The 13,412-nt window shown below is 48.3% G+C and overlaps 1 protein-coding gene across 1 annotated transcript in view; it reads right to left on the bottom strand.

The window, feature by feature from the left end:
* Window positions 1-6,901, bottom strand: part of LOC137863664 (gamma-aminobutyric acid receptor subunit alpha-3-like) — a 90,816-nt gene extending 83,915 nt beyond the window's left edge. The window contains exon 1 of the mRNA XM_068697014.1: window positions 6,777-6,901. The gene's annotated coding sequence lies outside the window, so the exon portion shown is untranslated. The remainder of the gene's footprint in view (window positions 1-6,776) is intronic.
* Between the last annotated feature and the right edge of the window lie 6,511 nt (window positions 6,902-13,412).

The following is a 13,412-nucleotide window of genomic DNA, read 5'->3' as shown; positions in this document are numbered from 1 at the left end:
CATGAAAACCCATTCAGAGAAGGGTCAGGAATTTAGGGAAAATTGTAGAAGGTCTGTGTTCACCTTGGTGTCCTGTTGAACAGCAAATCAAATTCTTTAGCTGAAAAGAAACAGATTTTGGTCTTTGTTAGTGTGCTCAGTTGAGTAGGAGGGAGGAAAGAAAGCAGAAGTTGGTCTGTTATAGGAAAGCTTTTTCTGACCCTATTTCCCAGGCTTCTTAGTCTACATTGCTCTCCAGCTCCACAAAATCAGTTCCATGTCCCAGAAGTGCTACATGAGCTCCTGCCCTCATCTCCCAGAGGCACCCTAGAAGTATGCAAGGTTCTTAATAGCAGAAACCACAAATCCCATCAATACCCAAGTTCTTCCATCTTAATGCCCTACCATAAACAAGCTACCTGACCTAGGCACATTGGTAATATACAGCAAAAGTGGGTTTTGTTTTGATTCTGTAGTGAGATAAACGCCCTATTCTTCAAGTTGATAGAGCCTGTACCTCCTCCAGGCAACTGCCAGGGCCTCCATCCCTCAGCCACACACAGCACAACTTTGCTGCAGAGGAACAGTGCCTGGGGAAGGTGTCTCCTATGACCGTACTGATCCAAGACCCTTATCTTAGGATAAGAGAACACCCAGCTGTTGAACTGGAGAGGCTTTTGTCCAATTTGCACTGCTGGCAAAGCATAATTAGATCAGAACACACCTAACCAGTGCAACAACCAGTGCTTTCAGTTTCATGACTTCGGCTTAAACTGTCCAGAAAGATTGAAGATTTAAGTTAATGATTCAAAGGAAGACACCAGGCATGCAACACCCCAACTTGCCCTCACACAGAACAGACAGTACAAGATGAGTTGAAGCTATATTTTAGGTGACCTTTCAAAACCAAAAGCTGGCACAAGACATGAAGAGAAGTACATTGCCTCACAAATATAACCACTGCATTCAAGCAGAGGCAACACAGCAGCAGACAAGCCTTGAGTGCACATACGTTTATTAATAACATACAGAGGAGATGCTCTAGTGTTCAAAGAGCAAGCCCAGTGCTTGGTTCAGAAAAGCGTTAGCAGCAGCAGCAGCTGTGCAGTGACACAGAGCCCAAGGGCCCAGGGAGCTCTGCTGCACCCCAGCAGGCAGAGCTGCTCTGCTAACAGACAGGACAGTTTTCTGCAGCTTTATTTCACAGCCCTGAGAGGCTCTGGCTGCACAAAACCAGCCCAGGTAGGGCAAGGACACCACAAAGAGACCCCAGGATTGCTGTAGGTCAGGGTCTGCTTCTGTGGCAGCCTTGACAGTTAGCACCTGCCTTCTGGTTAGAGCTTTAGCTACAGATTTCCTCAGCCCCTTTATGCTTACCTGACCCATCATGCCCCAGACAGTCAGAGTGAGGATAAGCTGCATTTGTAATATCCCATCACTCTGACAGCACAAACTACTTGGCATTCACCCTAGGTCTCCCACAGGATCATTTGTAATCCCTTGGACTTCAAGTCCAACACAGGACATCCTTATCAGCTACCACTGAGGAGAGCTTAAGTGCCAAATAAACACTCCATGAGTTACAGACCTGCTCTCCCAGCTAAGCTGCTCCCACACCTTGCACCTGTGCTAGACCACAGGTACTCACCATCATGTAAAGCTAACCTTCAAATTCAAAGCCCTCTAAATTTAGCAGTGAACTGAGTTAGTTTGTTCCTCTAGTTCCCCACAGAGAAACAATACTTGCTTGCCTCATTTCTGAAGTCAAAACTAGCCTTCATAGTTTGAAATTAGACAAGGAAAAAAAAAAAAATCAAAGCCAGCATTTTTAATGGCAAGGATAATTAAGTGTTGCATTCACTGCAACTGCATTCCCTATTTACCTGATTGCATGAGTTTGTGTTTATGAGAGGTCTGCAGATCTAAACTGCCCTTGCCAAACATACTCTATCTTCATCCACATGAAGTTATTGGGCTCAGCTGATGAGTGTTTATCTGAAATTTAAGGACCCACTAAATAGAACTTATCCAATCACCTCTGGCTTCAAGCTCCAAGAGCTCAAGCCTTGCACTCTTACCAGGAGTTGAGCTGCTAAGCAATTCCTTTTACCAGACTAACTACCAACAACATAGGAAGACACTTACCTTAAAAGTGCATTAATATTTACTAACTGAAGGCAAACTGCATAACAGCTCTTATCTGTGCTGCTTATCTGTGCCAGGTTTAAGAGCAACCCAATAAAGGCACAGCAGCAAGACTTTTTGTAGAGATACATTACATCTGACCCAGGGATGTGCCAAGAGAGCTTGTTTTAAGTGAGGATCTTTGGGAAAGCAAGGAGATTCATTGCCTTAAATGCGTCGTATAAAACTGGGTTAGACAGGACTGCTCTCCCTAAGGAGCTGGCTCTGCCAGTCACCTGGGGGAAGTATCTTTTAGATATAACTCAATAATTCTCAGTTACTGTCGCGTTAAAGGGGTGTAGCTGATTAACTGTTACGGGCCCGTTTGGATTCAGAGTACTGAACCAGTCGGACATTCACCAAAACTGGGGGTCCGTTCGGACATTCACCAAAAACGTATTAACCACCTGGGGGTCCGCTCAGACATTCACCAAAAACGTATTAACCACCTGGGGGTCCGTTCAGACACTCACCAACAATGCATTAACCGTCTGGGGGTCTGGTTAGATTCAGAACACTGAACTATCACGGATAACCACCCTCACCCTAGTTGCATTAATGAGAGCTATCACAATGCAATCAAGTATGGTTTATTACAGCAACAGATAATCAGGTTCTTTTGGATTGCCGGTGATAGTGACTATCTGCAAAAGCAAGCTAGTATGCATGAAACATAGAAACGTCGGTTCTAGGTGTCGGTTCTAGGTGTCGGTTCTAGGTGTCGGTTCTAGGTGTCGGTTCTAGGTGTCGGTTCTAGGTGTCGGTTCTAGGTGTCGGTTCTAGGTGTCGGTTCTAGGTGTCGGTTCTAGGTGTCGGTTCTAGGTGTCGGTTCTAGGTGTCGGTTCTAGGTGTCGGTTCTAGGTGTCGGTTCTAGGTGTCGGTTCTAGGTGTCGGTTCTAGGTGTCGGTTCTAGGTGTCGGTTCTAGGTGTCGGTTCTAGGTGTCGGTTCTAGGTGTCGGTTCTAGGTGTCGGTTCTAGGTGTCGGTTCTAGGTGTCGGTTCTAGGTGTCGGTTCTAGGTGTCGGTTCTAGGTGTCGGTTCTAGGTGTCGGTTCTAGGTGTGCAGCCTAGAAATAAACGCGTTAAAAGGATCAAAGACTCTATAGAGATTTATAAGCAAATACTCAGATCTCACCCAAAGGCATCCCAATGGGGGGGGAAGAGAGGCTCAGCCCGTCGACTGATCCCAGGAGTCAGGAGGTCCTAAGGATGTTGTATGTCCTCGGGATGGTATCTCCCCTGACGATGGTATCTTCCCTAACATCCCCTCTCTCTTGGGCCAATTTATATTATTTTCTATCTTTTAGGTGGAGCTTGAGTGGCTCTAGTCAAGCATATCTTAGTTATGATTGGTGTAAAGTTTTCCCGTTTCCGTTTAAAGTAATAGGCTCCGAGAAATTCAGAGCGCATGCTCGGTGAGGGGTGGTCGCACCTTGGAGGCGGGTAGCTTTTGGGATGGAGGTGTGTTTTGGTATTATAATGATATTATAATGACCAAAAAGTACACTAGGGTACAGCATTTGTCAAAACATGACAGGTCTTTGGCTTAGGGTGGCAAAAAGTGCAGCTTTGTGCACAAGAACAATCGAGGCCCCACCTGATTACAGAGCCTAGCCGTGGTGTCTCCACTCCACTCTACGCTCCGTGGTGTTCCTTAGAGCTAGCACACCAAGTTTCCCCAGCGCGATAGCATCTAAGGTTGGGAGCCTAGGGAACGCTCAGATAATGCAGTTATGACCTACCCTGAAAGCCTCTTCAAAGCTGTACCTTTTCCTTAAAAATGTGAATGTTAGTTTTATTTTCCTTCAGGCATTTACACCACAGTTACCCACTGCATTTTTAAAATCACAGCCCTCTACTAACCCAGCTTCCCTCCTTGGCCAGGAGCACCAGCTTGGCAGATGCCACCCTCAGACCCATGTTTTTTCCTAGGGTGAGTGGGGGCACACCACAAGAAAAGGCTACTGCCCTCCTTGCTCCCCTGCCACAGCCCACACCTCCACAGCAGCTACAGCTTCAGTATCCCCTTGCTTCGCAATATGTCAAACTAATCCAGGTCACTCTCCATAGAAACCCCAAGGAACAGCTGCTAGCACATCCCAGCCTGTTTTCAAGGAAAGGCCACGTACAGGGTTTGCCAGCTTTCTTATATCCATGATAATTTCCTCTTCATTTTAGTACCTAGCATCGTGACACAAAGCAACACAGCCTGTAGCTGGAACACCGTGCTCAAATTTTCAGCTGCATCTCAGACAGCAGACTCGCTGCCAGGAGAACTGAAAAGCAAGATGCATATTAGCCTTGTTTCTCCAGGCTGAAAGTAGTGCTTTGAAGACACAAAGGGGAAGGTTTCAACTCACCTGAAGCATTTTGCTAAAAATAGCTTCCCTAACCCCATCAGATACTTAGGTTAGACTGTTGGAGAATTTTAAAAGAAAGGCTATACATACAGCTTCCTTCCCTCACCTCACCAAATTCCTGATCAGCAGCTGCTGTGCATACACAACACCATAGCAATTCTGCCTTTAGGGCTCAGTCAAAATTTAGGTCTAGCTCAGACATAATACAGCTGCTATGGGGCAGTAATAGCTCAGGTCCCCTCAGCACTTCGCAGGGGAACCACAAAGCTTGATTCACTGGAGAAAGAAGTCTAAAATGAAAAGCAGAAGCAAGGAACAGCACCTAGCTAGAGCAAAGGCTAAAATCAGGCTCTGCAGTGCAGACACCTGCCTCTGAGGATATGTAGCTGCACTGCTGACACAGGGTCCCTCAATCCAGGTCTAGGTTTACTCCTCCTTATTCCACAGACCCACCACAAAGAAACTAAATCCAGCCTGACACCTCCCACAAAAAAAAAAAAATAACATAGCACCACCATACAATCAAGATATCTGATTGTGGTCAGCAGGTGATTGACTGCAGATTTACTGCAGTCTGTGGGCTGGATCCAGGGGCTCCCTACAGTACCACAGGTGGGCATGCTGCTGGGGGCTTGCACCTCCCTGTGGCTAGAGCGGAGATGGATGCTGGCAGCCAGAGCTGCTGCTCCCAGGATCACATTTGTTCCTGCTCGGACTGGGAGAGCCCCAGGTGAACACAGCACTTTCCTAAGATGACCAATGCTTAGAATAATTCATTAACAAACACCCCACCTGGAGAGCAAAGCCTTCCTCGCCTATGTCCTGTTTTTGCAACAAGATGTTTTTGCAAGAGGGTTTTTTCACTAGGCTTTAAAGTCATCTTGTCTGCTCCAGATCACCAGTGAGAGATGATGTTTGTGCTAATGCTCAGCTACATATCCCAGGGCAAAGGCCAGGGAGAAATACTGCAGGAGAGTGGAGAGGGAGGGAGAGGAATTCCCTGAGCAGAAATTATTTTGAGCAGAGAAAGCTGCAGAGCAGTGTGGAGTGAGGCAGAAGAAATGCAGGAGAGGGAGGTGGCTGTGCTGGGGGAGATGGAAAAGAACAGAAGAGGGGAAGCTCACAGGGCTCCTCCAGAGAGGAGGGGTGGGTAGGATGCTGCACACAGGGGCTCTGTAGAGGCTCCCTGTCAGGAGCAGGCTGGGCTTAGCCGTGCTTTCCCCTGCAAGGGGATTCCCTCTGCCACCTACTATTGGTCCTGGCGCAGTGACAAGCTGCTGGAGTGGATTTCTTTCCCTGCATACATGGTGGAGGTATAGAAAAACAGCAGCCTCCCTCCTCCCATGCAGAGGAGCAGGATTCCCTCCCCTGCCAGGAGGGATACTCCATGCTAGGGCTGGGCACTCACACAAATCCAAGGGACCTGTCCTCAAGAACCCACTGAGGGTTGTGCTCAGCCTGTCTGCAGGATGCAGGGGGAAGGGTCCTGTGCCAGCAGGCTGCTAGGAAAGGGATTCAAAAGCTCAGTCCCTGGTGACAGCCAACATCTCAGCCTGCTGACACTGAGATGGTCCCCACCTCACAGCCATGCTGGGATCCTGCCTGTCTATGCTGAAGACAACACCCAGACATCAACTTGCCTCACAAAGCTATCGAGCATGCAGAAGTGGCAAGCAAAGCTGCCCAGGAGATGCAAGGCACATGCTTCATGCTTTGCACAGACCAGTCCTTAGGGCTTCCCACATTTGTGAAAAGGGGCTATGATCTTCCATCTACGTATTCAAAATAGTGCCCCATCATAACAGAGTGCAAGATTTTTACAGCCTAAAACCCTACCTTAAGTTCAAGCTGCATCTTAACAGCTAACCACTGATTTTCTCTGACATAGACTTCCTGAGTGACATCAGGACACTCACTTCTATTCTAGCTTCTGTTTTTGGAGGGAAGATCTTCACGTGTTACCTTAAGGTTTGCTTAGGAGCAGACCCCTGCTCTGCCCAACCCCACTGCAGGCTCTGTTCAACTATGAAGCATTGCAAGAAAAAGTGCAGTGAAGGGGACTCAACAAATGTCTCCTTCCCAGGAGGACACTGGTACCTGCCTTTCTTTGGGGATAGGAGCTACAGAAGAGTCCTCAGAGGGCTGCTCCGACCAAGCACCAAGGAAGCAGCAAGAGCAGAAGAGGGGCAAACCAGAAACCAAGTGACCACAGTGCAAGCAGAGCCCTCAGCAGCCAGGGTGCAGCCCCACCATACCTGAACAGGGTGAGCAAAGTCCCGCACAAGGCAGTAACTCAGGCCCAGGATATCCAGCCAGAAACAAGGTTGCAATGTGTACCTGAAGGCCCTCAGAAAGAGAGATCCAAAAGCAGCTACAGCATGGCCCCAAAAAAGGAGGAGGTCCAGGAGGCTGAGCTTAAATGGAGCCGTGGCCATGGGTGGGTGTGAATGGGTGGTGGATGTCCCAGATGGGGCTTGTTAGGGCACTCAGGACTCTGTCACAGCTGCCACGTCGAAGCAAAACTCTCCAGAGGCAGCTGTGTCCTGACAGCTGTGCATTTTTCACTGTCACAGATGACTTTTCCTCTTGTCACTTCTTGCTTTATGCTGTTGTGGTTCAGGAAAGAGCAGCACACATGGAGCTGGTGTAAAGTGAAGGCCTTGCAGAGCTGTTGCAGAAAGCTGGGTGGTGCTCACAGGCTGGGAGGGAAACCTCACCGAGCCCTTGAAAGAGACCCAAAATGCAACCTGCAGCAACCTGTGGACCCAGCTGGGAGAAACCAGAGCTAGGTCAAAGCATCCCTTTGAAATACCTGGACAAAAAGCAGCCAAATATTTAGCCTGGCACCAAGAACTATGTAAAACTACCCCAAGTTATGTGCTTGAGGGTAACGCGTGCCTGCCTGCTGCAGGTGCACGTGCAAATTTCTTGGGGTCAGTAGCAAGTCACAAGCAGCATGGGAGCAGGGACACTTTCAGTTGCCATTTGTGCCAAAGGTCCTGGTGTCCTCACCAGCATTTCAGAGATGCTGTGTGGAAGCAGTGAAGGTTTTGGCCATGCAGATAGACCTGTTTTTTTACTGCCTCTACTTCTTCACTCTTCTGTTTCTTGGGGAACACCCTGCATGATTTCTAAGTGAATAAGTATTACCTAAAGCTTGAAAAACCCAGGATCTTGAACCATTTTTTTAAATGTAATTTAGGGTCCACCCTGTAATGGGGAAAGGAAACCAGTCCAGGGTGGTGATGAGATTCGTGGGATGCTATAGCCCAAACAGAGCCTGGGACTCATGCCTGCACCCCAGATCCTTGTCCACTGATTGACTTTGCCTCCCCAGGGAGAGTTGCTGGGAAGAGAACAGGGGGATATCAGGAAGAAAGTGGTGTAACCCTCTCTCCCCTCTCCCCGACAGCTTGGGCACAGATTATGCTGTTTTTCTCCCACCACAATAACATCGTTATTCAACTTGGCAGCACAAGGTGGAGTGAGTGAGTGAGAGAGGGAGAGTATGTGCGGCTGTGGTGGTTTTTTTTTTTTAATCTCCCAAACACTTCCCAGTTCTGCCGATTGCGAACTCCTGCCCGGCCATCCCCGCCGCAGCATCCCGCGTTGCCATGCCGACAGGGGCTGACATCCCCGGGTAGCAAAGGGAGTGCTCCACTTTGCTGGGGGCTGCAGGATGGGAGGGATGTGCATGTGCCCGACTGGTGCTGACATCTAACCAGGGCATTTTTATTTTATTTTTTTCCCCAGATATCCCAGCACTGGGCAATGATTTACCCCTCATCAGCCCCTTTAAGGTGTCTTCAGCAGCGCTTGACTTAATCAGGATGTCTTGGCATGATAAACAGCCTTCTCCTGACCCTGGTGCTCCCACTGTGAATTAAATATAGCAAAGCAAATGGTTCCTCGCTCCCTGCAATGCCTCACCACCTCCCTGCCCTTGTGGCTGCTGTAGGGGGTAGCAAGGCTGGAGGGAGCCCGCAGCTCAGGGCAGCAGAGCCCGACTGCCCGGCCTGCTGCCAGTATGGTTTCTTTTAAAGCGTGTTTAAAGCTCCAGCTTCCCCGGGAGATGTCCTACAGTGCTGGCCAGGAAATAAAGAAGAGAAAGTTTGATGGTTTTTCATTTCTTTCCACCAGGGCAAAGACACCAGCGGGAGAACTACAGCTGTAGATCTGAGTGCTGCCGCCAGGAGACAACAGCCTGCCCAGGGTGCCGGTGGGATCTGGGGAGAGGGAAGCAGTAAATCTGCTGCCTGGTCCCATGCACACACCAGGCTGTCCTTTCTGGAGGCAAAAATATCCTCGTGGCCATCTGGGGAAGGGACACAGGGCTCATAATGGAAGAGAAAGCAAGCACGCTGCTAACCAGCACTCGCCTGAGACTGGGAAAAGAGGAATCCGCTTGGATCAGGAGTGCCCCTTGTTGTGCCTGCTGGTCACAAGGCATGGACGGCTTGCAAGGGGAGGGGAGGTTGGATTGGACTAGGTGATCTCCAGAACCCCCTTGCAGCCAGTGTTTCTGTGGTTGAATCTCTGGGAATCACTGGCTTGTTGGTTCAGGTTTCTCTGCAGAACTGGGCAGATATTGGTGGAGGGACTGTGTGCTGATGATGAAGGGAAGAGATGAAGGTCTGGACCCAGCTTGAGCTGTGGGTCACTTAGGCTTTGCAATACGCTTCCACTGGTGGTCCCAGGGGAGGAAGCAGTGGGATTTGCTTTTATTCAATAAAAGAAACAAAACAGAACGCATCGCTAATATCTGCAAAACCAACATGGCCAGCTGCTGGCTTTAGAAAATCACAACCAGACAGACATGCAACCACACCATGTCCATTCTCTTTGTGCCTGTTAGGATTTCTGAGCCTAGCATCAGGCCACTTACTACAGCCTTTTACTTTATAAATGATGGCAGAAACTCAAAAGAAACAAAAGAGGAAGGTGAAGTTTCCAGGAACTGGGAGCTCAGGATCACACTTTGCCTGTGGGGTCCAGACCAGCCAGCCCCTGGTGTGGGTACCCACTGCCCACCCAGCCCAGCACAGCCTGCGGTCCTGCTCACCTGGGCTGCTCCTGCCTGCGAGCCCCTACCTGCACATCCCGCATCGGTGCTGAGTGCTGTGGCCACTGCTATTCCCATTCATAAAGGAAAGTGCTTTTCCATCCCAGAGGAGTTTTGTACTTAAACTGCATTGCAGGAACACATTACAGCTCCCTTTCCAGTCGCTTTGTTCTCCTGCTTCCCTGCAGTTTCCTTGGAAAAGTTCATTTTCCCTGTGGACTTCCTTTAGATTTAAGCATTTCCCCTCAACGGATTTGGTGAGCAAAGAAAGCTTCAATTTGGAATCTGAATAGAAACAATTTGTAGCACCTTGGTGTACAAATTATGGGCATACATTAAGAAAGCTTGTACACCTCTACCCATGTCTTGGTTCACAATATGTATGAGACACAGCCTCAATTTCAGTCAATAGCTTTCCAAGAGCTCTTGTGCTAGCTTCAACTCACTTTCTACTACTTTCTGCAGCAGCTGGCACCAGCATAAAACAAATGTAACATGCTACTAAAGTGTTATGCACTCACTTTAGGCTGGTGCTAGCTGCAGCAGGAGGTGTTGGCTGGTGGAAAATCAGATGTTTCTGCTATTGCTTCAATTATAGATAGCTCTTCCTGTGAAAAGACTTTTGTGCCTGAGAAAAGGGCAGTGGAGTGAGAGGACAGTGACCTGGCACGAGGAAGGCTGGGAGAAGCTTCACAGCTCCTCTCTGCCCTGCATGGGGAACATGCTGTAACCTTCTTCTTCAGACAAGTTTTCTGGCTATTGCAATTTAAAAATATATATATATACATATTTCCCTAACAAAGCTCACAATATGGCAAGGACAGGCATGTTTAGTGACACAGCTGGCACAGGCAGGCTCAGTGTGGCCACCACACATCCTGGTCTCCCAACTGCTTCATCCTGTGAGTGCCAACTTCAGCCCAGAGGAAAGTTCCCATTTGGCTCTTGGGCTCTGTGCTCAACCCTAATTTGTAAAGAGAAAACAATGGATTCATTTTCTCAGGAAACACTTGTGATACTAGATGGAAATGAGAAAAGATTGCACAGAGAAAGATTGATTTTTTTCCTAGATGTTCATGATAAAAGATTATAATACATTCTGTTCTGATAAGTGTTTTAGTCCATATCAGTTTAAATTTAGTATTGCATGATATTAGAAATTACAAGAAAGGTACAGATAAAACAAAACTTTATCCCAAACATCTTAGAAGTAGCTGCAGTTAGGAAAAGTTTTTGCTTTCCTTTCCAAGTTGGGATAAATCAAGTCCTGAACTTGGAATTTCCTGCCGGCAGTCCTGTTATAATGCTGTTTTCAGTCAGGCTGGATGGAAAAGCATCAAGATGGAAAGAACCGAGCTAAAAGGTTTATCTTAATTATTAAGACTGTGGAGCAGAGCACAGGGAAACCACAGTCTATTGCAACCCTGCTACTGCATCGCTGTGTGAGTGCGAACAAGATACCTTGTTTTATGTGTCCCAGAGGCAACATGGATGGATGCCTCCTCCTGAGAACACTGCGAGATGGTGTGCTTATGCTAAAAAAGCAAAAAGGGAAGCAAGAGAATGGCCAAAGGGACAGCTGACATCAGTTATGCAACATATTTTGTGCAGGGACAGTCTTGTGCAGGGTTTAGTGCTGAAAGTGTGCTGAAATGCAAGCAGAAAGAGGTGGGGAAACCTTGTACACAGGACAAAACAACATCCCCAAATATTTCTTTGGGATGCCTGTGGCAGAAGTCTGCAGCCAGCGCTTGTGGTGCCATGCTCCAAGGGGGAGAATTTCAGGCATGAGGTGCAGCGAGACCTGTGGCTCTGAGTGGGGTTACCCAGTCCAGGAGCATTTCTTGTGGATGGAAAGCAGTTGCTCTTGCCTGTTTGCCCATGCCTTATATTATTTTATCTTTTTTTTTTTTTTTTCCTTCCAATTTTAATTTCCAAACAATTAAAGTAAAGAAAATGGAGAATAGACTCACACCTTCTGTGCTGACTGAGCCAGAGCTGTCAGCCTGAGCATCGTCCTTTAGGACAGCCTGACTGGGGCTGGGTTCCTTTTGGGACTGGCCAGAGAGGTGCTGTTACTCCCAGTGAAGCCTTGTGTGGATGCTCGTTGTTCAGGAAAAAAGTCCCTCAGCCCAAATCAGCGCAATCAACCTTGAAACTTGGGTGAGGTCTCCAGGGATTGTGATAACATCAGAAGTTTATGAATTCCTAGGAGGAGAAGAAATACAATTCAGAGGAAACCTGCATTTTCCTTCAGTTCCTTGGGGCAAAGAGAGACCAGAGCTCTCCCTGGGAGATGACAGCCATGAGCCCTTGCAGCTCAGCCAGTGCCCAGGTGCCTTTCCTGGACCCTTCTTCCACATCCCCTTCTCTCTTTTCCTCCATCTTCACTGGAATTTCTCTCCGTCATGCTCCCTGTCATGTTCCTGTGTCTGCCTTTGCTCCAAGACACATCCCTCTCTGCCGGGGTGTGCTCCCCTTCCCTGTGCCACGTGCATGCAGCCGGAGGTGCTCCTCTCAGCACAGCCCTGCAGAAGGCTTGCCCTGTGCTCCATCCCTCCCAGCCTGTTACCAGGCAACACAGCATCACGCAGATCTCACTCCCAACCTCCAAAACAAAATGTCTATACGGGGGATTTTCCTCTTGCTCCTCCAGAGAGGAACCTCACAGACACGTTGGCTGCTGGCTGTGCCTGAGCACTGCTCTGCCTGGGGCAGAGGGGAGGCACCTGTAACTCCTGGCACCAGCTGGGACCATTTCCTTTCCCCTTCCCTGCATGGTGTGCCCATGCTTGACATCTTCTTCCAGCTCTGCATGCAGAAGGGATTGACAGGAAGGCTTCTGCCAAACTGGGGGACCAGTGCAGTGTTTGCCATTACACTGGTGCAAATACAGAGTAATTCAGTTCGGGTCAAGGCAGTTTCTCACCAGCCTAAGGAGGAACACAGAACTCATCTCAGTTGTTTTCTCTTCCCTGGCACGAGCACATGAATTTGGGGCTTTGCACACTTACACGGGAGTTTTGTTTTCATGTCTACAGAGTGCATGCTCAAACGACTTCATAAGTTGAGGCTTGACCAGAGCTTACTAGCTGTCAGCAGGCTGATGGACTGTCAGACCTATTTCAGGAGCAAGACACATGTCACACTGTCTTCTATCCTATAATGTACAAATTGCATTTCATGACAGCAATATAACACTCCTGAGAGCAAATTTTGGCACAATTATCATCCTTCTCAGGTCGTAAAAGTCACTCAGCTCTTGGCCACCTGTTTTAGAGCTGTCAGCCAAAGCCCCTTGCAACCTCCGCAGTGGCTGAACACCATGGGAAAGCACACATGAATATTAGCTCACAGAAAATACCGAGTTAACGAGGAGAACACATCATGTGCCCGGTGAGAACGTTTTACAAATTCCCTGTCCCAGACAGGAGCAGTTGTAGAGGAAACATGTATCTGCCTCAATTTCCCACTTGAAAAATAAAACTGAGAATTTATGATAAACAAAGGAGTAGGGTTGTTCCTTCTGCATTCAGCCTTGGAAAACTTGAAAGCAGTTTTGTGTTCTCTCTTTCGTCTCTGATCAGAGTAGAAAGCCCTGACGGGCACCTCGATGTGTGCCATACCAGTGTCCTTCACCTTCCAGTGGCCAGACTTCGTGCGTTTGCTTCTCACCCTGGAGCTCTCAGCCTTTGGGATGCTCCCTTCAGTAACATGTCTGTGTGGTCCTCCCGTGACATTGCCACTTGTTACTGCCCCATAGCATCACAGGTCATCTTTCTTTGTCATGTCCAGAGCAAACACTGCTTGGGTCCTCCCGAGTAGGAAA

Source organism: Anas acuta, chromosome 13, assembly GCF_963932015.1.
Source record: "Anas acuta chromosome 13, bAnaAcu1.1, whole genome shotgun sequence".
Classification (NCBI taxonomy): Eukaryota; Metazoa; Chordata; class Aves; order Anseriformes; family Anatidae; genus Anas; species Anas acuta.
The sequence above is the reverse complement of the archived record's forward strand: the minus strand, read 5'-3'. Positions and strand labels throughout refer to the sequence as shown.